The following is a 21022-nucleotide window of genomic DNA, read 5'->3' as shown; positions in this document are numbered from 1 at the left end:
CTAATTAGTATAGTTATTATTTTGTAATTAGCGTTTTAAGTTCTTCATTGTGAGTTTCTAGAGATAGAACTCATAATGATGAACTAGAGTTTAGAGCCACTATCAAAGAGATTTGTGGGGGAGCTAAACTCTCATGCTAATGAAGCCATGATCATAGATGACTTGGTATTCACTAGAGAGCAAACACACAATTCAATAACTAAACTAATAGTCAATCGAATTGCGTGGTGGAATTACCCCTCTCTATATCATATTACTCTCGTTTTAGTGAATTAGTTTAGTTTAGTCTAAATTCATATTCAAGTATGTGCAAACAAGAGTAGATCGAACACGACTACTCCCTATATATCACATATTTGAGAGTATTATTATTGATTGATTAACATGAGTTTAGTACTGTAGAAACACTATTTTTACATCTATTAAACTTAAGTTACCAAATGGCGCCGCTGGCCATCTTGTTTGTTTACGTATCACTTAATTAGATTGGAAAAAAATGTTTTCACTATTCAAAAAACCTAACCTATTTTATTGTTCGTATTTTTTCGAAATATTTCTGCTACTGCTTGAGTGCAAATGAGTTGAAAATCCAACTCCTTACACCCCTGTGACCTGACCCTAAAAAATTCAAACTCCAGTTTTTACTAGAGAGCTTCGTCTTCTAATTTTGCTTGTCCCCCCCCATTTACCTCAATGAGTATAGCATAATACTCGTATGCCCACCACCTCTAATATTTCATAATTAATTTTTCATACTATACGGTGTCTAGAAAATTTAAAGATTTGGGGTTATTTAATTAAAGAACGTGCACACATGGACAACCTCCCTCAATTCTTAAGTGGCTTGGCCGTTGGTTTGATTTTTTTTTAGTAGTAAACATAGTAAGCCCACTCACTACCAAAGCACGTTTCATCATCCGACCCATAGCTAGTAAATTCACGTTTAATACCCGTTTTATACATTTTTGCGTATAATATGAATAATAAGGCAAACGTTTCAAACCTAGGGATTAATACACGAATTCTATGATCCAGGCTTATAATTGCCGAAATAAGGTCTGTATTTTTTAAATGAAAAAAACGTACTATAAAAGGTATGATGCAACTTCAAAATGGAAGGTTTTGAAAATCCACTTAAGTTAGAACCTTCCATACCTAGGAACTAAAGTGTTATCAAGTAAATATAAATGAAAAATTGAGTTATGTATGTGTAGTAGTTAATGAGCAATTCTGACAAATTATTACATTCTAAACTTGTAATGCAACAAAGTATATCCGTTTTTTTTCGTATTATATGCGTATAATAGACGAATTGTATGTTTGGCGTTTTTTTCATTTTTTTGGCTGAATTTATAAACGTATTATTATTTCAAATTTCAAATTTTTGACAAATAATTTCCGTATCGAATTTTTGCCGTCCGTGAATTTACTAGCTATATTCTGACCACAGGCTTGACATCCATGCCCAACACGAAGGCCACAGTAAAAAAACCGACCTTTATTTTTAATATACAACGTGACCCGCACTCCAATTACCATATTTCAGAGCGTGCTCATCCTCCAAGTAGCACTAATCAGGTTAAACTTTTTACAGGACTTCACAATCCACCTCGTGAACCTGGTCCAGTACTCATATAATTGTTCAAGTAACAATAAGACGTGCTTCAAGGCTGTTGAAGGCGCTATTTATACTCGTAGCAAGGACGCTCCAGGTAACACCTCTTTACATCCTCGCATTAACTGTAAGAAGATTCTATTTCTAGCAATAATCAGGCTATTTTTGTATTCTCATTTAGGAATTGCCTATTAGATTTAAAACTTACATGAGATTAAGACCTGGTACGCATAAACCTACCATATTAGTTTCTCGTAGACGCCAAAATAATCGCATATCTAGAAATTCACACAACAACACACACACAACACCTACACCCACCAACACTACATCTGTAGCAATGGGTGAAGAAATAGCAGAAAGACCCCTCTCTGATTTTTATAAAGCTTTGAATGATGCACCACAATCTTGCATAGTTCTTGCAGATATAACGGAAGATTTTAGAATCCCCCCTAATATATTTAATCTGCTACTTATTTTTCATGGGTTAGACCATGAGAAACCCTATCACCACTTACGTAGGATATAACAAGTACTAACCACCTTCCATTATCCTAAAGTAGGTCATGAACAAATAAAACTTAGGGTGTTTCCTTTCACCCTAGCTGACAAAGCGACTACTTGGCTAACCGCACAAAAACCAAACTCTGTGGACACATGGGAGAAATTAGTTGGGTTATTCATGCATGGAACAATTCTACCCACCACAGAAGACCGATGAAATGCTTCAAAAGATCCATTTCTTCCGCCAAAACCCTCATGAATCTTTTTAAGAGGCTTGGAGTCATTTTATGGATCTCCTAATAGAATGTCCCCACCACAACCTTCAGAAAGACACACTTGTTCGTGCTTTCTTCAAAGGCCTTTCATAATACCACAAGGAGACTCTAGACATCATGAACGGAGAAAATTTCTTAAGTAAAAGTGCATCTGATGCATATATCTTCTTAGAAGATCAATCAACTAAGAAGAGCAATTGGGGAGGTAGTGAGTGCTCCCGCTCCAATACTTGTTCATCAGCAACTAAGGTAACCAACATAGTTGAGGCTACACCCAATCTTGAGTTAATATCCCTCATTGAATCCCTCACTTGAAAGGTCGATGCCCTCTCTGTTAACAAACAAGAACCGAAACCCAATCCGGTCATGAGCATAAACACTAGTCCATGTAATGTCGTCTGTTTTAATCCCAACCATACCAATTCCTTTTGTCCCTTACTCTATGGTTCACTTCCACCACAACCCATAGACAATTACACTTTCACCAACCCTAACACACAATGGAGGCAAAACACTTATTATAATCAACAATAACAATCTACACCTCCATGTTTTAATTATCAAAATGTTAAGCCTACTATAAACTTCCACCAATTTAACCAACATCTAGGACAAGGAGATTTAGGTGACCAGAACAAAAGTTTAGTGCACGTACCTTAGTACTATCAAAATCATAACATAAATACTCACAAACCTTAGTCCCAGTCTCCTATTACCGCACAACCAGCTAACCCATCAAAAGATGACTTATTATTAACCATGATACAAAACCAACAACAACAAACTAATATGATACATGCATTGTGCCAAAAAGTACTTGATCCGTCTCCTAACCACAATAATAACCAACAAGGTATGTTTCTAGGTCAAGCAGTGTCTAATCCTAAGTCAACAAACATTGCCTTCGAAGTAACAGTATTTAGTGTAATGGTAATATAAACCAAGGGGACCTATAGGCCATTACTACCCTTTGTTCAGGTAGAGTAGTTGATAACAAAGTGACTATGCCTGAAGATGACCTGCAAACGAAGTTGAGAACGAAGTCATACCAAATACTGTAATAGAAACTAAAGATCCTACAACTGTAGAAGTACCAGTTAAACCACAATCAAAAGGGAATCTACCAAAAGATAAAATAACGGTTCATAAATATGTTGACCCATATGCTATAAGTATAGAGAAAAAGCACAGTTTCTCTAGAGATTAGTTGTGTCTAAAAAGGACGAGAATTTTGATGAGATTAGGAAAATGTTTAAAAATATGACTATAAACTTATCTTTTCTAGATGCTATAAAAAGTCTACCTAGACATGCTAAGTTTCTAAAAGAGTTGTACACCACGAAGAGGAAAACCAACATACCTAAAGAAGCCTTCTTAACTGAACAATATCCCTCTTTATCTAAAAATAACAGAATTGTTAAGTACAAGGACCTGGTCGTCCTACTGTACAATGCACTTTGGGAGATTACTTCATAACAACTACACTATTAGACCTAGGGGTGAGTGTTAATTTACTCTTTTTTTATTTATATAAATAACTATGTCTCTATGAACTTAAACCAACCAAAATAACTTTGTAGTTAGCCGATCGTTCTATTAAATACCCTAAGGGCGTAGTTGAAAACATTCTCATTAAAATTTAGGATTTTTACTACCTGGTTAATTTCGTTATTCTTGACACAAAAGTTGCTCATGATTCTATTCCCATCATCTTATGGCGTCCTTTCTTGGCAACTACTAATGCCCAAATGAATTGTCGGGATAGATTAATGACTCTTTCTTTTGGAAATCTTTCTGTTGAGGTTAACATGTTTAGACTTAAGCATGGACAACTAGGTTTGCCTGTAGAAGGAGAAGTGAAGTCCATTGAGAGTTTTTTTTCTCTCACATTAGTACGACCGACACCTTAGTCCTCACTTTAGTAAATGCACCTCTTCAGGAAGAAGACAAAGATCACAATTTTGACTCCCTAAACATAACTGCAATAGAGGAATAATTTTCCACCCTGCCTTCTGATAAGAGAAGTTTTGATAGTGTAAAAATAGTAGTTAAAATAGTCTTAAAACATGTATATCAATTTATATATACTCTCTAAAACATGTGTAGAAGAGGAGAGTAGTCGTGTTCGAACCACTCTTGCTTGTACGTATTTAACACGAATTTAGACTAACTAAACTAATTCACTAATGAGAGAATAATATTTTAGACTATGAAAGCAGTAAATAATATGCTAAAACAGTGATTTATAAGATGATTTTGTAAATGTTAGATTTGGATTAACCTTACAAATGTAGGCAATTTGGAATGACTGGGATAGATGATTTGGATTTGACCGAGTTCGAATGGATGAACTACCTACATATCAAGTTCTCTTTTTGGGGAGAAACTTGAATCAGGTCAGACGTAGTTCCTCATCTTTTTTATATAGACAAGATGCTCGCACCTCCAGCTCTCCCGCGTTAGGTCAGGTTCAGGTTTCCTTCTTATTGGCTAACCATGATGGCGAGTTATGAAGAATCAATGAGATGCGTGCCTGAAGCTATGGTCATGAAGGCCATAATAATGATATACGTTACAAACCATTATGGAATGGAATAAGCGAGAGTGATGGAGGTTGCTTCTGACCTAGATCGTCTATTTGACTCAAGTCACTATGAAGCGAGTTCGTAGGACGAAGTTGAAGATCACTTGATTTGAACAGGTCGCTTGCCTGAATTGGTTTACTATAAAGCGAGCTTTGAGGATGAAGATCGGAGGTTGGTTGGTAGTTCTATTTATGCTAGACACGTGCTTGATATTTATTAGATGTGAATATTACTCTTTCACACTGCCCCATCTCAGTAGGTTGCTTTGTGCAAGGGAGGGACATACTGAGAGAGATCAATAGAGCGTGTTTGGCACATGTGTGGATGTGAACGGTTATGAGCAGAAATAGCAACCGTCTTGTTTTGTGGGATTCAAAAAGACGTTACAGAAGGATACGTGGCGGTCTAGGGCAATTGTGTAATGATGGATTGTTTTGGAGAATTGAACCGGTATCTTGCATAAACACTTCTTGGGAAGTGAAGAGTTGTTGGCGTCTTCATTTTTCAGAGTTTGCACAAGGTTTTCAATACTCAGGTTAGTTCTCTGCCATTTTTGTTTTTCTTTCTTGCTTTGAAGGTTCGTTGTTTGTAGTCTCGTTTAGGTCTTTGATTTGTAACCAAAAGAGAGAGAAAGTAAACATGTTTTATTCAGACGAGACTCATTCTGATGAAATGATAGAGGAATCATTAGGGTTTGAAAGTGAGTGGGAAGAGGTAAAATCCGATTTTGTCATCGCTATACCAAGTAGTTCTGGTCATGACGAGGTCTCCGTATCAAGTGGGTTGCCCCCTAAGATTGTAAATAAGTGTGCTGTTAATAACTTTGTAGATTTAAGGGAGGCTTATGATATAAACGTAAGCGACCTGGAGATACACGAACTGGGAGAGGACACGGATGTTTTTAGCAATGCGTTCATGCCACTAGATTTTGGGGTAGTTGAATTTGAGGGGCAGTTGCGAGCTGGCTTGAGGATTCCATTCTCGAAGCTTACTTGTGATTTTTTGAACTTCTGTGAGAAAGCGCCTTGCCAGTTCATTGGTAACAGCTGGTGGCTCCTTAAGGTTTTTGACTTGTTGAACGAGAGTGGAGATTATAACATCCAACTCGATGATATTGTTGAGCACTTCGCTGTGAAGTGATCTCGTGCTAACAACTTTAGCCAGCAGACGCGGACGAAGAAGTCGAGCGTTCTGGACTGTGTAAGCAACGAGCCATTGGAGAAAAGGCCGTTGTTGCTAATTGGGAATTATTGTACATCTGGTTTTAGTGTCCAGACTAGGGTTTGTAATTTTGCTGATATGTTGTAGTTTTAATTGTTTTGTATTGGGAAATATGCCATGTGTTTGAACTAATCTTTGAACTGGTTAATTGTAGAGGTCGCTATTACGAGAAGGACCAGCCGTTCTGTGATCGAAAGGCTTGCCTATCTTAGTCGATATGAGAAACAGAGGAAGCTTCCTGAAGTAGTGAGTTATTTTGTTGAGAGGGGAGGGCGAGAGATAAGGGAGAAGAGGAAGAGTTAGAAGAAAAGGGCACGTAGTCAAGCTGATCAGGGTCGTCAACCGAATCTATGATGGATAGGGGACATAGTGGCATTGTTACTAGGGAGGAGAGTAATAGGAGTCGTGGTGGGAACTCAGGATCTAGAGGTGGGTCGGTGAGGTGACCTGTTCAAGGTAGAGGCGGATGAGGGAGGGTTCATCGCTAGACTTGGAGGAGATCGGCTTTGTGGCTCGTTGGCTGAGTAGCCTAGGGAAGCGGAAGGCGGATGGGCCTGACCCTAAGGTCGCCAAGCTGGCAAGAATTGTTGAACGATTTGTTGGTAGTGGTTTTGGTCCTAGGATAGAGCGAACTGGAGGTAAAAGGGTTACGAGGTCGACACGGGGGCTCGACCTGAGTGTACCCAATCTTGATAGTTTTGAAAAAGGGTTGAATCTGGCTGGTGATGTAGGGGGTAAAGGGAAAGCTGTTGCTAGGTACAGTGGTAAGACAACTTCTATGAGAAGCAAGGGTGATGACTTAAACCGACACCTCATCTATGTGAATGAGAAGATGGGGAGGAAGTATGCGGTTAAAAGATCAGACTGCAGCTTCAGGTTGGCACCCATTACTAGATATCTTATGGATGGAATTGTGTTGAATGGGGACAGAAAAGAGCTGGGCGCTAAAGATTTTGATGAGAACCTGAGGACGATGGATATGGCTTATTGGTTGGTAAGCGGTATGCTTTTTGTTCTTTCTTTTATGTCTTAGAACTAGGGCTAACATTGATGTCTCTCATGTAGCTGCTCGATGGGTACCAAAAACTGAAACAAATGGTGCAAATCAGCGAAGGTGAGAAGGGCGAACTGGAGAGGTTGAGGGAAGAATTGAGTAATGTTCAGGTTGTTCAGGAGATTGAGAAGAAGGAACTGGAGGAGCTAAAGAAGGTGTACAACGGGGTGGTTCTAGAGAAGATGACTCTGAGTAACTCTGTGGAAGAGATGAAAGAGAAGCTGGCTACTGTGACAGATTATGCTAAAACATGCAAAGGGGTTGCTTAGCAAGCTCAGCAGGCATATGACGGCTTGGGCCAAAACTATGATGAGCTGGAGCAGATGTACTTTCACCTGAAAGAGGAGCATGAAAGTGGGGCTCAAGGTACAAATGTAATCAGCATACCTGGAGATGCTAGTAATGCTATGTCTGCCAGTTCTGTGGTGCCTTCTGAGTGACCTGAAGAGCTTGATGACACTCTGGAGCCTCCAGTAGCCGCTCCTTCAGCTGATGTTGAGATTACTGTCCCTTACAACCTGGACCCTTTGCAGACTGAGGTTTTGACTACTATTACTTGATTTGTTCTACTTCTCCAAGAGTTGTGAGGCTTTTCCATTTTTTCTTTTGATGCTCTGTTTTTTTTTCATGTGGTTATGATACAATAGAGCTGGTTTCCCGGGCTTGCCTGGGCAGTTTGCCTTATTATTAGTTGTATGGCATGGGCCAGATACATTAAAAGCTGATAACCTGGGGCGACCTAGGTAGTTTGCCTTTATTATATGCTTTGGTTTTGAGATCTGCCCGAACTGGTTTCCATATAAGTGGTAGTTCAGTAGACTTTAAAGAACTAGTTTCTTCAGTATGTTCAGGCAGTTCGTTTTTTGCACTTTATGAAATGCATGTTTGCTTCGAAGTATTAACTTACTTTTATCTGAATGTTTGTTGCATGTTGTTTTGACATCTGAGTAGGGATTTAACTTAGGGATGTATGTTCCATTATCTAAAAAGACTTAGGATGCTATGAAGCGTTGGAGCTCAATTGAGTGTACTGCTTAGGAGAGCGTTTTGATTATTATAGAAAATGCTCTACAGTACGTTGATCTTAGAATTGTAGGTCTTCAATGAGTGAGAAGTGTTGTAGCTTAGTAGCCTTTGAGCTCGATTGAACGTTTTAGCTTAAGTAATCATGTTGCTCTTAGAGAATGTTCTACACTGAGTTGACCCTAGGAGTGTAGGTCTCCAACTAGTTAGAATTGTGTGAGCTATGTAGCCCTGAGCTCGAGTGAGCGTTTGATCATAGAGAACGTTTGAGCTCTGGAGAGCGTTTAAGTTCATTTGAATGCTTTGCTCTTAGAAAGCATTATGCACTTAGTTGACCCTTGAAGTATATGTCTCCAACTAGCGAGAAGTGTTAAGGCTAAGTAGCCTGTGAGCTATGTAGCCCTGAGCTCGAGTGAGCGTTTTAATGTGGAGAACGTTTAAGCCCTATAGAGCATTTTAGTTCGAGTGAGCGTTCTACTCTTAGAGAGCGAGCTGTGCGTCGACTTGATAACATTGAGAGATTGTAGTGCATTGATGCAAAATAAAAACTATGTGTATAAATGCGAAGAGTAAGAACTCATGGAAATGGAATTTTTTATTGATAAAATTTCTTTAACAAGAAAGTATTCCAATGACGTGAAAGTGCCTATCCATCTTGGGTTTTGATCCAATATGTTTTATTGCCAAAGACTCGTTCCACTATATAAGGGCTTTCCCATGTTGGTGCTAGTTTCGAGTCATCCTTAGTCTTTTTCAAGACTAGATTGCTAGGTTGGAAACTTCGAGGGTTAACTCGCTTGTTGTATGTCTTTTTCAGAGTTTAGTGGTTGGATGCTACTCGAATGGCTGCTAGGTCACATCGTTCTTCAAGTAAGTCACCTTTCGTGCAAGAATGGAATCGCTCTGACCAGATTCGACAATCTCAGATCGAGTTGTTGTAATTTTCATCTCGGTAGGAATGACGGCCTCAGTACCGTAGCATAATGAGAACGGTGACTCACCTGTACTAGACCGAGCTGTCATTCTATGAGTCCATAAAATGTTTTCTAGCTGCATTGGCTACTGGCTTTTGTTTTTTTCAATCTTCTTTGTAAAGTTCTCCAGAATTGCTTTGTTACTAGCTTCTGCTTGACTATTGCTTTGGGCGTACTGGGGAGTGGAGAACGCGTGAACGATTTTCCACTTGGCCAAAAAATTTTAACTATTTTTCCCTTGAATTGAGAGTCGTTATCCATCACCAATGTGTGGAGGTGGCCAAATCTGGTAATGATGTTGGTCTAGATGAAGTTTTTGACATTAGATTCCTTGACATGAGCAAAGGGGATCACTTCCACCCATTTGGTGAAATAATCTATTACAGCTAGAACGAACCGGAACCCTATGCTTTTCTGTGGAATGAATAGACCTATGATGTCCAGGCCCCACATGTGAAATGGCCAAGGGCTGGCAATGTTGATGAGTTCTTGAGATGGCTAGATGATGCTGTGGCCAAATGTTTGGCACTTAATGCATTTGAGTACATACTTCTTGGCATGGATTTGCATTCTTGACCAGAAGTATTTGTGAGCCAAAAAGTGACCTCCTATGTGGTTTCTGCATTCTCCCTCGTGGATCTCTGGGAAAATCATCTGACCCTGTTCTGGGCTTATGCACCTCAGATGCGGTCCTCCGACAGACTTTCTGAAGAGTTTGCCATTTACTAGGCCATAGCGATTGGACTGGTATTGAACCTGTCTGACCTTGATTTGATTTGGTGGTGTCTTACCTAGCTAGATATACTCTATGATAGGTTGCATCCATGTTTAACTCATATAAGTGTCAGAGAGTGGGTATAGATCGGTAATTTCTAAGACATGCTTATTTTAGTAAGCAGGTCTATCAATGACTTCGATGAGTAGTTTCCTAGGGTCGCAGTTCGGTGTTTGGGTTGCGAGGTACGCCAAGCTGTCGGCGTGGTGATTCTTTTCCCGTAGGAAATGATGTATGGTAACTTTCTTGAAAGAAGGCAGTAATTGATTTACAACTTGAAGGTATTTAGAAAGGTTACCTTCATTGGTGGTATACTCATTGGCGACCTGGCAAACGACCAGTTGTAAATCTCTAAAGACCTTGAGCTTCTGAATATTGAGTTCTAACGCCATGCGAAGTCTCATGATCAAGGCTTTGTACTCAGCTTCATTGTTGGAGGTTGCAAAATTAATACGAACTTATTTTTCCACCATGGAGCCATCTGGTGACACTAGGACTACTCCAACTCAACTGCCATCTAGATTGCTAGCTTCATCTACGAGGAGTGACTATATTGACGTATCGTGTTGTTTAGAGGTCGTTGTGTCGACATCTGGTTCCCAGATCAGGTCATTAACTGAGAAATCTATTAAGAAATTTGCCACGACCTGGCCCTTCTGAGAGACTCTTGGGGTGAACTCAATGTGGTGTTCACCAAGTTCTTCTGCCCATATTGCTATGCGAGTTGTTTTGTTGGCCTTAAGGAGGATCTTCTTTAGCGGGAGGCCGATGATCACTTTGATTGGATGTGCTTGGAAGTATGGTATGAACTTTCTCACTGAGTAAAGTAATGCTAGTACTGCCTTTTCAATGTGGGAGTAGTTCTTCTCAGCTGGCAACAATGTCTTGCTTGTGAAGTAGATCGGTTTCCCTGCATTCTATTCCTTTTTGAAGAGAACTAAACTAATAGCAAAGTCAGACACAGCTAAGTAAAGCCCCAGTGTTTCACCATCATTTGGTTTTGCCAGCACAGGTGGTGTTGACAAGTAATCCTTGAGAGTAGAGAACGCTTGATGACATTTCTCATTCCATGAAAATGGTTCACCTTTTTTAAAGATTTGTAGGAAAGGTCGGCATTTGTCTGATGCTCTCGATATGAATCGGTTTAGAGCTGCCACCATTCCTGATAGTTTCTTTATCTGCTTCTTTGTTTTTGGGTCGGGCATGTCTAAGAATGCTCGAATCTGATTTGGATTTGCTTCTATCCCGCATTGTGAGACCTAATATCCCAAAAAATTCCTAGAGGATGCTCCAAAGAGGCACTTCTTAGGGTTAAGTTTCATCTGAGTTTGCCGAAGTCTAGAAACGCTTGTGTGAGATGATCTAAGTGATTTCCAGCTTTCTTACTTTTGACGACCATGTCGTCTATGTAGACTTCCATGGTGTCACCTAACATGTCTTGGAATATATCGGTGACGAGTCACTAGTAGGTCGCTCCAGTGTTCTTGAGGCCGAATGGGAGGACGTTGTAACAGTAAATTCTTTGCTCTGTTATGAATGAGGTTTTCTCTTGGTCTTCCTCTGCTAGTGTGATTTAGTTGTAACTACTGTAGGCATCCATGAATGACAAGAGCTCATGGCCATAGGTTTGGTCCACAAGTCGTTCGATTCTTGGTAAGGGAAAGCTGTCCTTAGGAGTTTCCTGATTTAGGTTGGTAAAGTCCACGCAAAGGCGAACTGTGCCATTCTTTTTTGGGACTGCTACTATGTTAGCGACCCATTCAGGGTAATCGACCTTCCTAATGAATCTAACTTTTTTGAGACTTTTTACCTCTTCATTAATTGCTTTTTGAAATCTAAGGGATAACTTTTGAGGTTGTTGGCGAACTGGTTTAGCATTTGGGTTAACATTTAGCTTATTGCATGCAATATCGGGATCAATTTCAGGCACATCGATGTACGACCAAGCAAAAACATCTTTATTTAATGATAAAAAGCTTACAAGTTGTGCCTTAAGAGTAGGATCAAGGTTAGCTCCTACATAAATGAACTTAGGGTCATCCTTAGTTCCTAGGTTGACCTTTTCCTTCAGTTTGGGCTGAGCAGCCACCTCAGTGGGCTGACCGACCTCTGGGGTTGTGGTCTCTTGAGGTGTCTCTTTGACCTGAGAAGGTGGGGTGACCTCCGGGGTTGTAGCTTTTGAATTGAAGCAACTTCCTTGACCAAGCTCCTAGTGTTCTCACTTCAAGGGGTTTTGGCTAGGGTTTTGACCTCAGAGATGAAATCTTCTGCGAACTTGGTTTTGGCGATCTCTCTCTTGTTTTTGAGTGAAGCCCCAACATGCTTGTTGACTGAGAGGATCTGGTTGCTTCTGAGCTCCATCATGCCTCTGGGGATAGGGAAGCGTAAAACTTGATGGAGTGTTGATGGAACTGCTTGCATCTTGTGGATCCAATGATGTCCTAAAATAGCAGATAGGACGAGTTGACATCCAGAATGCTGAAACGCGTGTTGATGTTGACCTTGTCTTCGTGCGACCCAACTGAGACAGGTAGAATGATGTCTCCTATTGGGTCGGCTCGTGATCCGTTGAAGCCATAGAGGGGGGGCTATTTAATCGATCATGACTGACCTGTGCATGTTCATCTCCTTAAGGGTGCGGTAGAATAGGATGTCGCACTAACTGCCTGGGTTAATCAGGACGCGCTTGATAGTCTAGTTGCTAATTTTGACGTGGACTACCAAGGTGTCATTGCTTGTGTGGGAGACACCTTGTTGAGGTCGGCCTCAGTGAAGGTGATGTCTCCTGAGTTGCGACCACTTGTGCGTGGGATGGGGGCTGCTTGCGAGGAGAACTTGTAGACTTCCTATAGGGCTCCTACTCGTCTCCCTTTCTCCTTGGAGGACGTGACAGCGTCGTCTTGGAAGGTATGTTGATGGTTTTGTTGTTGTCTCTGTCAGAGGAGTGCTGGAGATGCTCATGACGAGATCACTTACTGGAGCATCCTCTAGCATGAGAGCGAGCTCTGTTGTTGTTACGGGGTGGAGTTCGGCTGCGTTCTCTACGAGCCATGAGTTTGTGGCACAGTTTGCCATCGGCAATATCAGTGTGATGTTTGATATGCCCTGCTTCGACGAGGTCTTGTAGGTAGTGCTTGAGCCCTTGACATTCGTTGGTCTCATGGCACTTTGCTTTATGAAAAACATAGTACGGCTTTTCTGGTGTGTCTTCTTGTGAAAAAGGCTAATAAAAAGGCTCAGTGGGGCGACTAGCGGAAAATATACTTAGGTAAGAATTTCTGGCTATATCGATCCAAAAAGGGCCTAAATTCTCTCTTAGGATATGGTATGGTGATCAAGCAAGTGGATGTGTGATTTATCTACTCGGAATTTACTTCTCCCTTGTGTCATCACTTAGATATTTCACTCTTATGAGGCTTTTAGGCTAGATGCTTACAAGATATGTATTAAGTACTCTAACCTAGGTCTCAGAAAAATACTGCCAAGTACAATCATAGATGCTCATGGAAGATGTTCATAAGAAAATGCAATGACTATTACCTACACTACACCATAACAAGGTCACTTTTGTAACACATATTTATCCGTTAGTAAATTAATAACAATTAATGTTCCGTTACAAAGTGACTTAACCGTTAGTAAATTACCCGAATTATTTTGTATCGTTTATCAAGATATTAATTGTCTAAATTTTAATTAAATTTGTAAGTGGTAAGAATCGAACCCACAACTCTTGTGTGGCAAACACAATACTAACCAATATGACTTCCAATTTTCTATGTCAACTTTCAGTAAATATAATAGATATATTAATAATATTAAATATAAAACACATAAACTATTATAGATTTCGGGCCGGGCCATTATCGAATCGGACATAGGTATATCCAGACCTGGCCCAATAATCTTATCGGGCTAAATTTAAAGTCTAAGTCCTTATCTTATCGGTTCGGATTCAATCGGACTTCGGGCTTGTCCCGGCCCATTGACAGCCCTAAACGGATGTACAAATGAAAGGAATCAAAAAAGAAAAAAGGGCAAATATTTCAGCGGGATTTTTTCAACTCACGCTTAGTAGGTCAAGGGGTCAACTGCCCCTGACTCCGTGAGTTAGTAAGAAAAGATGTAAACAAAAGGGGAAAATGGGGTGAACTACTACCAACATGTGAGGTATTTCTTTTTCTTTTCTTCTCAATCTTCCTCAGTTATGATTCATGACTGATGAGAAATTGTTTTTTGGTCGATCTTCTAGGGTTTCTCAAGTTAGTTGATTTCTTACCCAAAAGGACAAACCTTTATTCATTATTTCAACACAAAATTGCTCGATCTATGGAAGGAAGCTTGCTTTGACCAAGGTAACAAATGATTAGGTTCAATTTTTTGAAAATGGTGGCTAGCATAGAAGTATGTGGTCTGTCAGCTGCTGAGCTTGAGAACATTATGACGATTGTTGCCAATCCTCGTCAGTTCAAGATCCCAAGTTGTTTCCAATGCATTGGACATGAAACTCAGAGATGATTTGGAGCGCTTGAAGAAGATCAGGTTTGTTTTCATTCGATCTAGTTTATTTTAATATTTCAAAATAGTTTATAAGCACTCAAACATCTGTGTAGCTTATTATGTTCTAGTTAGTAAATTGATTTTAAGCCAAGAAATATATATTTGCTTCACATATTGCTTGTTTGATTGCCCTGCATGTGTTGAGTATTCTTCACGTGGATAGTGTGTTTTTTTTATGTGTAGGTTTGCTCTGTTTTATCCCATGGGGATGAAGTTTGACTCTATGGCTTTTAAATTTGTGCCTTAGAGATGAATGCAGTTCCCTATACTAAACTGTCATTCAATAACTGGCTTGAAACGTTCTTGATCTGGCTGAAATGTGGAAGACGGAACATATGAACTATGCATCTGCATTATGAGCATATGGAGATATTTTTGGATAAATTGGTTAAAAACTTAATATGAATTGATTTTACACGTTTACTTTATAAATGTTTGAATTGACTTCAGAAGCGACAATGTGTTTTCTCCTGTATTAATTGTTCTTTCTAGAGTTTCATTAGTATAGTTTATGTCCTTGTTTCCCAACTGTGATGTTCTGGTAGAATAATCTTTAGTGTAGCGTGATATTTTTGGAAGGTTGAAGAAATTTAGTTCATGGGACTGGAGTTTGACTCTTTGGCTTTAAAATCGTACTTTTTGAGATGAATGCAGCCCCTATATCAATACTTCTTCAAATAACTCGCTAGAATCATCTTTATTCTAGCTTCGATAAATGAAGAATTGACATTCATCTAGAATGACGTAAAACTTCAATTTTTAGCTTTGTGGTTGTTTGACCTTAAGTTCGACTATTTATTATAATTTGAGACCATGTTAACTTCGAATTAGTGTAGTTTATAATTGTTATTGTATTTTTCAGTGTTTCATTTTTCTGTTTTTAATAGTGTTCTTGTACTTATCCCGATTAACATGTGCTCAAAACTTAGATACTACTTTTTGGATGACTGGTTTTTTATTGGGGTTTCAGTTCAATTGCAATGTATGGTCTTTGATTGTGTTAGATTTACAAATATTGATTATGAGTATATAGTGTATAATATAGTTGCAGGGTTGTTGACTATTAGTATTCTTGGCTAAATAAATAGCTTTTCTCTTTTTGAAAACTTAGATGTGAAGGAGTATTGGCCGTTAGCCGATTTGGTGTCAAAGACGACCCCAGGTACACGACTTAGTCAGAGAGAGAGAGGGGTGACCTATAATCTAGATAAAAAAGGGTTTGGTATTACGTATGAGCATGGTGCTTAGTCACTGAATATTGACTGATGAGTAATGAGAACTCTTTGAGTTCAATGTACATAGAGTGGGCCAATTTATAAGAAGCTGAACTTGGAAGCATGGTGGAATCTTAGTACTCTAGATTGAGTAATTAACTTTCCACTCCTTAACAGATTGGTTTTTTAGTCATATTTATTGGTTCCTTGATAGAATAATCAACACTTTATGTTGATATGTTACTGAAATAATGTGTTTTTACTTTTGTGGTAAAATCTAGTTAATTGATTCTATGGAATCACAGATGTTCATACTGGGTCTCACACTTGAGTCCATCTCCCCTTGTGGGATATTCATCTTCTCACGGTGCTAGAGACATTTTGTCATGTGGCCGTGTTTGAATATCTGGTTTGTTAAGGTTGAAAATCAAGAGCAACGCCGACTGGTTCTGGATCACTCTTACACCATTAGTAGTAATACCAGCTAAGAAGTTTCATGACAAATTTGGAATCTGATTTCATCGGTAAGTGTTATATCTTTTCTTCTTTTTGCATTTTGGTTCCTTATTAAATAATTTGATATTTATTTTGGTGGTTAAATGTATCTCATTCTGTAAGTGTGTGTAGGAATTTTTTCACTCGGGTTGTGCTAATACGTGACTACATAGCACGCTAGTACAGAATAGGATTTTTGTCACTATTTTTATCAAGTATTTGTCACGGCTGTATTGTGAACAGTGACAAATAATTTTTTACAATATACAGATGGGTGTGGAGACTTGTAAATCACTGTTTTCAGATAAACAATTACAAGAGGATTCAGTAGATAAGTAGATAACTAGTACTACCCAAATTTATTATGTTTCGCACCACAAGTTCACTAGACACCTAGATGGTTACCAAAAACAAAAGACTCCACTTTCGGCAACACATCAAATAAGTTATTCCCTTGGGGCTTTCGAGTTTAGTTGGGGTTTCCCAAATCCAGGAGCATTTTAACTCAATTATGGTTACACCGTGGATAATCAACGTTGATCAAACTAGAGTTTGGGTATGGCTTCAAACTTTAGTGGTAATTGACCTCAACTATCTTCAATTTAAATGATCTCTCTCCTTTCTCTTCGTTTGTGAATCACTGAAACTCTTCTATTATATTCATTCTTCACCATCACCAAGTTTTCAAGGATTAGGATTTATGAACCCGAAAGTTGGTGGAGGCAGGACTTGTAAGTAGTGATTTCTATCGCAACTTTTGGTCTTTCTGAAAACTCTTTCTTTCCTAATTTCATTTGTCAACAATTTTTTTGTGAAGCCTCTGTTTCATTACATTTCTAAAATGTTATTAATATGGCGGCATTTGTTTGAATTGGTTATAAGAGCAGGATGATGAAAAATGTACTGACAATAATGGATATCGGATGGATTAATTGGATGCCTTGTTTTAATGCATTCCTAGTAGGTTCAACTTGGTATAAGAATGAAGGTGAATCTGTTTTGTTCTATTCTACCTATAATCTCTCATCACTAAGCTTTAAAAGCAGAAGGGATGTTTGTTAAGTTCTCAGATGTTTTTGTCAAGAACAGTTGGCAACCCCGTCTTAACCAAACCTTGAATTCATTCTTCAGCACAATTCAAGAACCAGAACTAAGCACTCTGTAAGCTTTGAAACATAGACCTAAATCTCCTACTCTTGCATTCAGTTTATTGATTTATTGTTTGGAAACCTTGAATATATGTTCACTATAAAGAAATTGACATTTTTTAGTTATATTCGAAACTTTCAGGTTATTTCCACTCGTTGCAGAACGAAGCTGCAAGGAAGAGTTGTGCAAGACACGCACTGGTATAGGGCTCCTTTGAAACCAACTTTGTGAACCTGAACTTTCTTGTAGCCCATTTGCATAACAACCTTTCATAAAGACTCTTCCATGTGTGACCATGTGTTTAAAAACTTCACATGAATTACTTCAAGGTATGGGTCTGCCTTGTTTTCTATTTGTATTAGGCCAAAATTTTCAGAAGTCTTAATTAAAATCCAATCTCTTGTAGTTTTTTGAAAATGGACTGCCCTTATTCCAGATATGGATGTAATCCCTTTTTTCCAATTAGTGTAATTTGGCGTTTATTTACTGGAAAGGGTATTAAATTCAATAAAGATTAGTTACTAGTAGTTTAGACTTTGGATTAACTGAAGAGGACTAATGTAGATTATAAGGCATAGTGGAAATTGGGAATCAAGAACTTTTAACTTGGAAAATAATTTAATGTCTCACTTTATGGAAGGGAAGGGAGTAATCACTTTCTTAGATCACAATGTATGGTAAGTTATTTAGTGAAGTTATTAATGCTTGAACTCTCTCTTTATTAATTAAAATTTAGCAGCCACTATCTATGTAATGCCTAGTTGGTATGTCTTCTTCAGTTTAGTAGAGCCAGAGTGAGCTTTGAGAGGACTTGAGAACCTGAACTCATTCCATGATCAAAGTATCCACACAAACAAGGGTAGTACACCAAACAGAAAAGCTAACCACCAAGATTTTACACTCTCCATTTCTCACTTTCTTTCACAGTATGTGGTATCTCATTCATTTATAATGTATGTGGTGTTTAAGTTTGATTCCTTTGAGTTGATTATTAAGTGATAATTGAAACTATTGGACATAACTTGCTTTCACAATTATTTTCTTTGCTTGAAAAAAAAGGGTCCAGAAATAAAGTTTGACCCGTGTAACTACAGTTTGTGTATATGTGTTTGGTGGCGGTCCTCTAAGTTACTTCAGTTGGCTCTTCTATTTTTTTTTCATCAATGGACTAGACCACGCATTACATTGTAAGTTTTGTTTGCTATTGATTTCGTAAAGCCTAGATGTAATATGTCCCGCATCCTTGCTTTTTTTCATCTTCACTTGTTTTGTTATTGATTTCTTAATCGCATCCGATCGATTCTCAGAACCTGTTGTTTTTTTCAGATTAAAATTGGTGAATCAACGTTAAATCTTTCTTGATTTCTCAATTGGTGAAATCCTGAACAGGTAGTTCCCTTGAAATAAGGTTTAACTAGGTAAAGGTTAACTTGAAATATGTTGATCTATGCTTCTTATATTGTTCTTGATTGAGCTGTATTCTCTTAGATAGAAGTAACTTATTAGTCTAATTGTTTTATATTCCTTTTAATGGTGATGGTACCATATTCTATTTGCTTGTTGATTGGTTATCGCCTTGGGTTTGAAGTTTTAAATTTGGAATCTTGATGAAGTTGGAAAATTTCTACCACGGGGGATTAAGTGATAATTGAAACTATTGGACATAACTTGCTTTCACAATTATTTTCTTTGCTTGAAAAAAAAGGGTCCAGAAATAAAGTTTGACCCGTGTAACTACAGTTTGTGTATATGTGTTTGGTGGCGGTCCTCTAAGTTACTTCAAGTTGGCTCTTCTATTTTTTTCATCAATGGACGAGACCACGTACATTGTAAGTTTTGTTTGCTATTGATTTCGTAAGCCTAGATGTAATATGTCCCGCATCCTTGCTTTTTTCCATCTTCACTTGTTTTTGTTATTGATTTCTTAATCGCATCTGATCGATTCTGTAAACTGTTGTTTTTCTTTCAGATTAAAATTGGTGAATCAACGTTAAATCTTTCTTGATTTCTCAATTGGTGAAATCCCGAACAGGTAGTTCCCTTGAAATAAGGTTTAACTAGGTAAAGGTTAACTTGAAATATGTTGATCTATGCTTCTTATATTGTTCTTGATTGAGCTGTATTCTCTTAGATAGAAGTAACTTATTAGTCTAATTGTTTTATATTCCTTTTAATGGTGATGGTACCATATTCTATTTGCTTGTTGATTGGTTATCGCCTTGGGTTTGAAGTTTTAAATTTGGAATCTTGATGAAGTTGGAAAATTTCTACCACGGTACTTGATACACAGAGTTCAAAATATCAAGACTCATTATTCGTGGTGAACTTATTTTTTTTTTCTTCAGTCTAAGACTCATTTTACTAGAGGCAGTTAAGGGAAGGAATGCCTCAGTAAGTGCGCTTTTGCCAAATACTTGCCTTTGTTCATCGTCTTGGCTATATATAGTCCTTGCATCTAAGGCCTCCTAGGCTCAAGTCTAGAGGGTTTAGTGTCACCTAGGACCGGTGGCTGGCCCTTAGGATCACCTGTGCGTTTAACTGCAGACCACCTTACCAAGACACATAAAGACATTGCTATATATGAACTAAGCCCTAAGACGAAGTCTCCGTGTCACCCAAACCCTTTAAGTTCTAGAAAATGATCCTCATAAGAACGATGGGGGAGTAGGGTTAACTTCAATAACACTAGAAAATAGTTTGCTAGTTTATGATTAAAGTTGTCTACTGAATAGACATATAATATTGTTCGTGTGTTCCATTTGTTCCTTCCAGGTGGGTTTCAAGCTTTTTCATGGGGAAACGAATATGCAAAGCTTTAGGCAGGGGAGTCATTTATGCAGCTCAATAAATATTGTTTCTTTGTTTTAGTTTTAACTTTTTGTAGATGATAATTGATGAATACTTTAACTAGATGTTTGGTTTTGGCTTATTTGCTTTAGCATTGAGATTTATTTTGTACATGGTTAATGGAGAATATACGAGTAAAATTATTTATAATACAAGTGAGCTTTTGTATGTTTGTGGTAGAGATTGTTAGAATGGATGAATATTATTATTAATAGAAGAATTTGGTTGATATATCATGGAGTGAGCAGGTGCAGGTGATGTAGCTTTGGGGAAATATCTAATAGTTATTTTTTTATATTACAAATTATTAGTAACGGATACATAACTGTTACAAATATTTGAACCTTTTATTAGGTGACAGTTAATAAGAAGTTTAGTAACGGTTATATCTGTTAGAAATGGGTAATGGCCAACAACAAACAATTGATATCTGTTACTGAAATTAATTTCACTAACACTTGATAACCGCGAGTAAATTTTGTAATGGATAATAAGTGTTACTAATTTCCGTTACTAATATTTGTCACGCTTTTGTGTCAACGCAAGATAGGGGTGTTCATGGGTTGGTTTTGGATCGGTTCTTATCGGTTTCGGTTATGGGTCTATTTTTAGCAGTTCTTATTGGGTTCGGTTTTTTTGGGTTTTTTCTTATATTTTGAAAACCCGGACCCATATCCATTAATTAAGTCGGTTTCAGTTCCTTATCGGGTTATATATTTTTATTGCTAAAA

The 21022-nt window shown here is 38.2% G+C and overlaps 2 long non-coding RNA genes across 2 annotated transcripts; both read left to right on the top strand.

Moving 5' to 3' along the window:
* The first annotated feature begins 14211 nt into the window (after positions 1–14211).
* On the top strand, positions 14212–18003 carry LOC147488731 (uncharacterized). Its single transcript, XR_015202061.1, has 4 exons — positions 14212–14568; positions 16106–16324; positions 17183–17456; positions 17586–18003. It is a non-coding gene; the product is annotated as an uncharacterized LOC147488731 (long non-coding RNA).
* A 1083-nt stretch (positions 18004–19086) lies between these two features.
* On the top strand, positions 19087–20373 carry LOC147488730 (uncharacterized). Its single transcript, XR_015202062.1, has 3 exons — positions 19087–19273; positions 19414–19476; positions 20217–20373. It is a non-coding gene; the product is annotated as an uncharacterized LOC147488730 (long non-coding RNA).
* The last annotated feature ends 649 nt before the right edge of the window (positions 20374–21022 follow it).

The sequence above is a fragment of the Coptis chinensis genome, chromosome 7 (genome assembly GCF_015680905.1).
Source record: "Coptis chinensis isolate HL-2020 chromosome 7, ASM1568090v1, whole genome shotgun sequence".
In the NCBI taxonomy this organism is placed as follows: domain Eukaryota; kingdom Viridiplantae; phylum Streptophyta; class Magnoliopsida; order Ranunculales; family Ranunculaceae; genus Coptis; species Coptis chinensis.
This window is presented reverse-complemented; position numbering and strand designations above follow the sequence as displayed.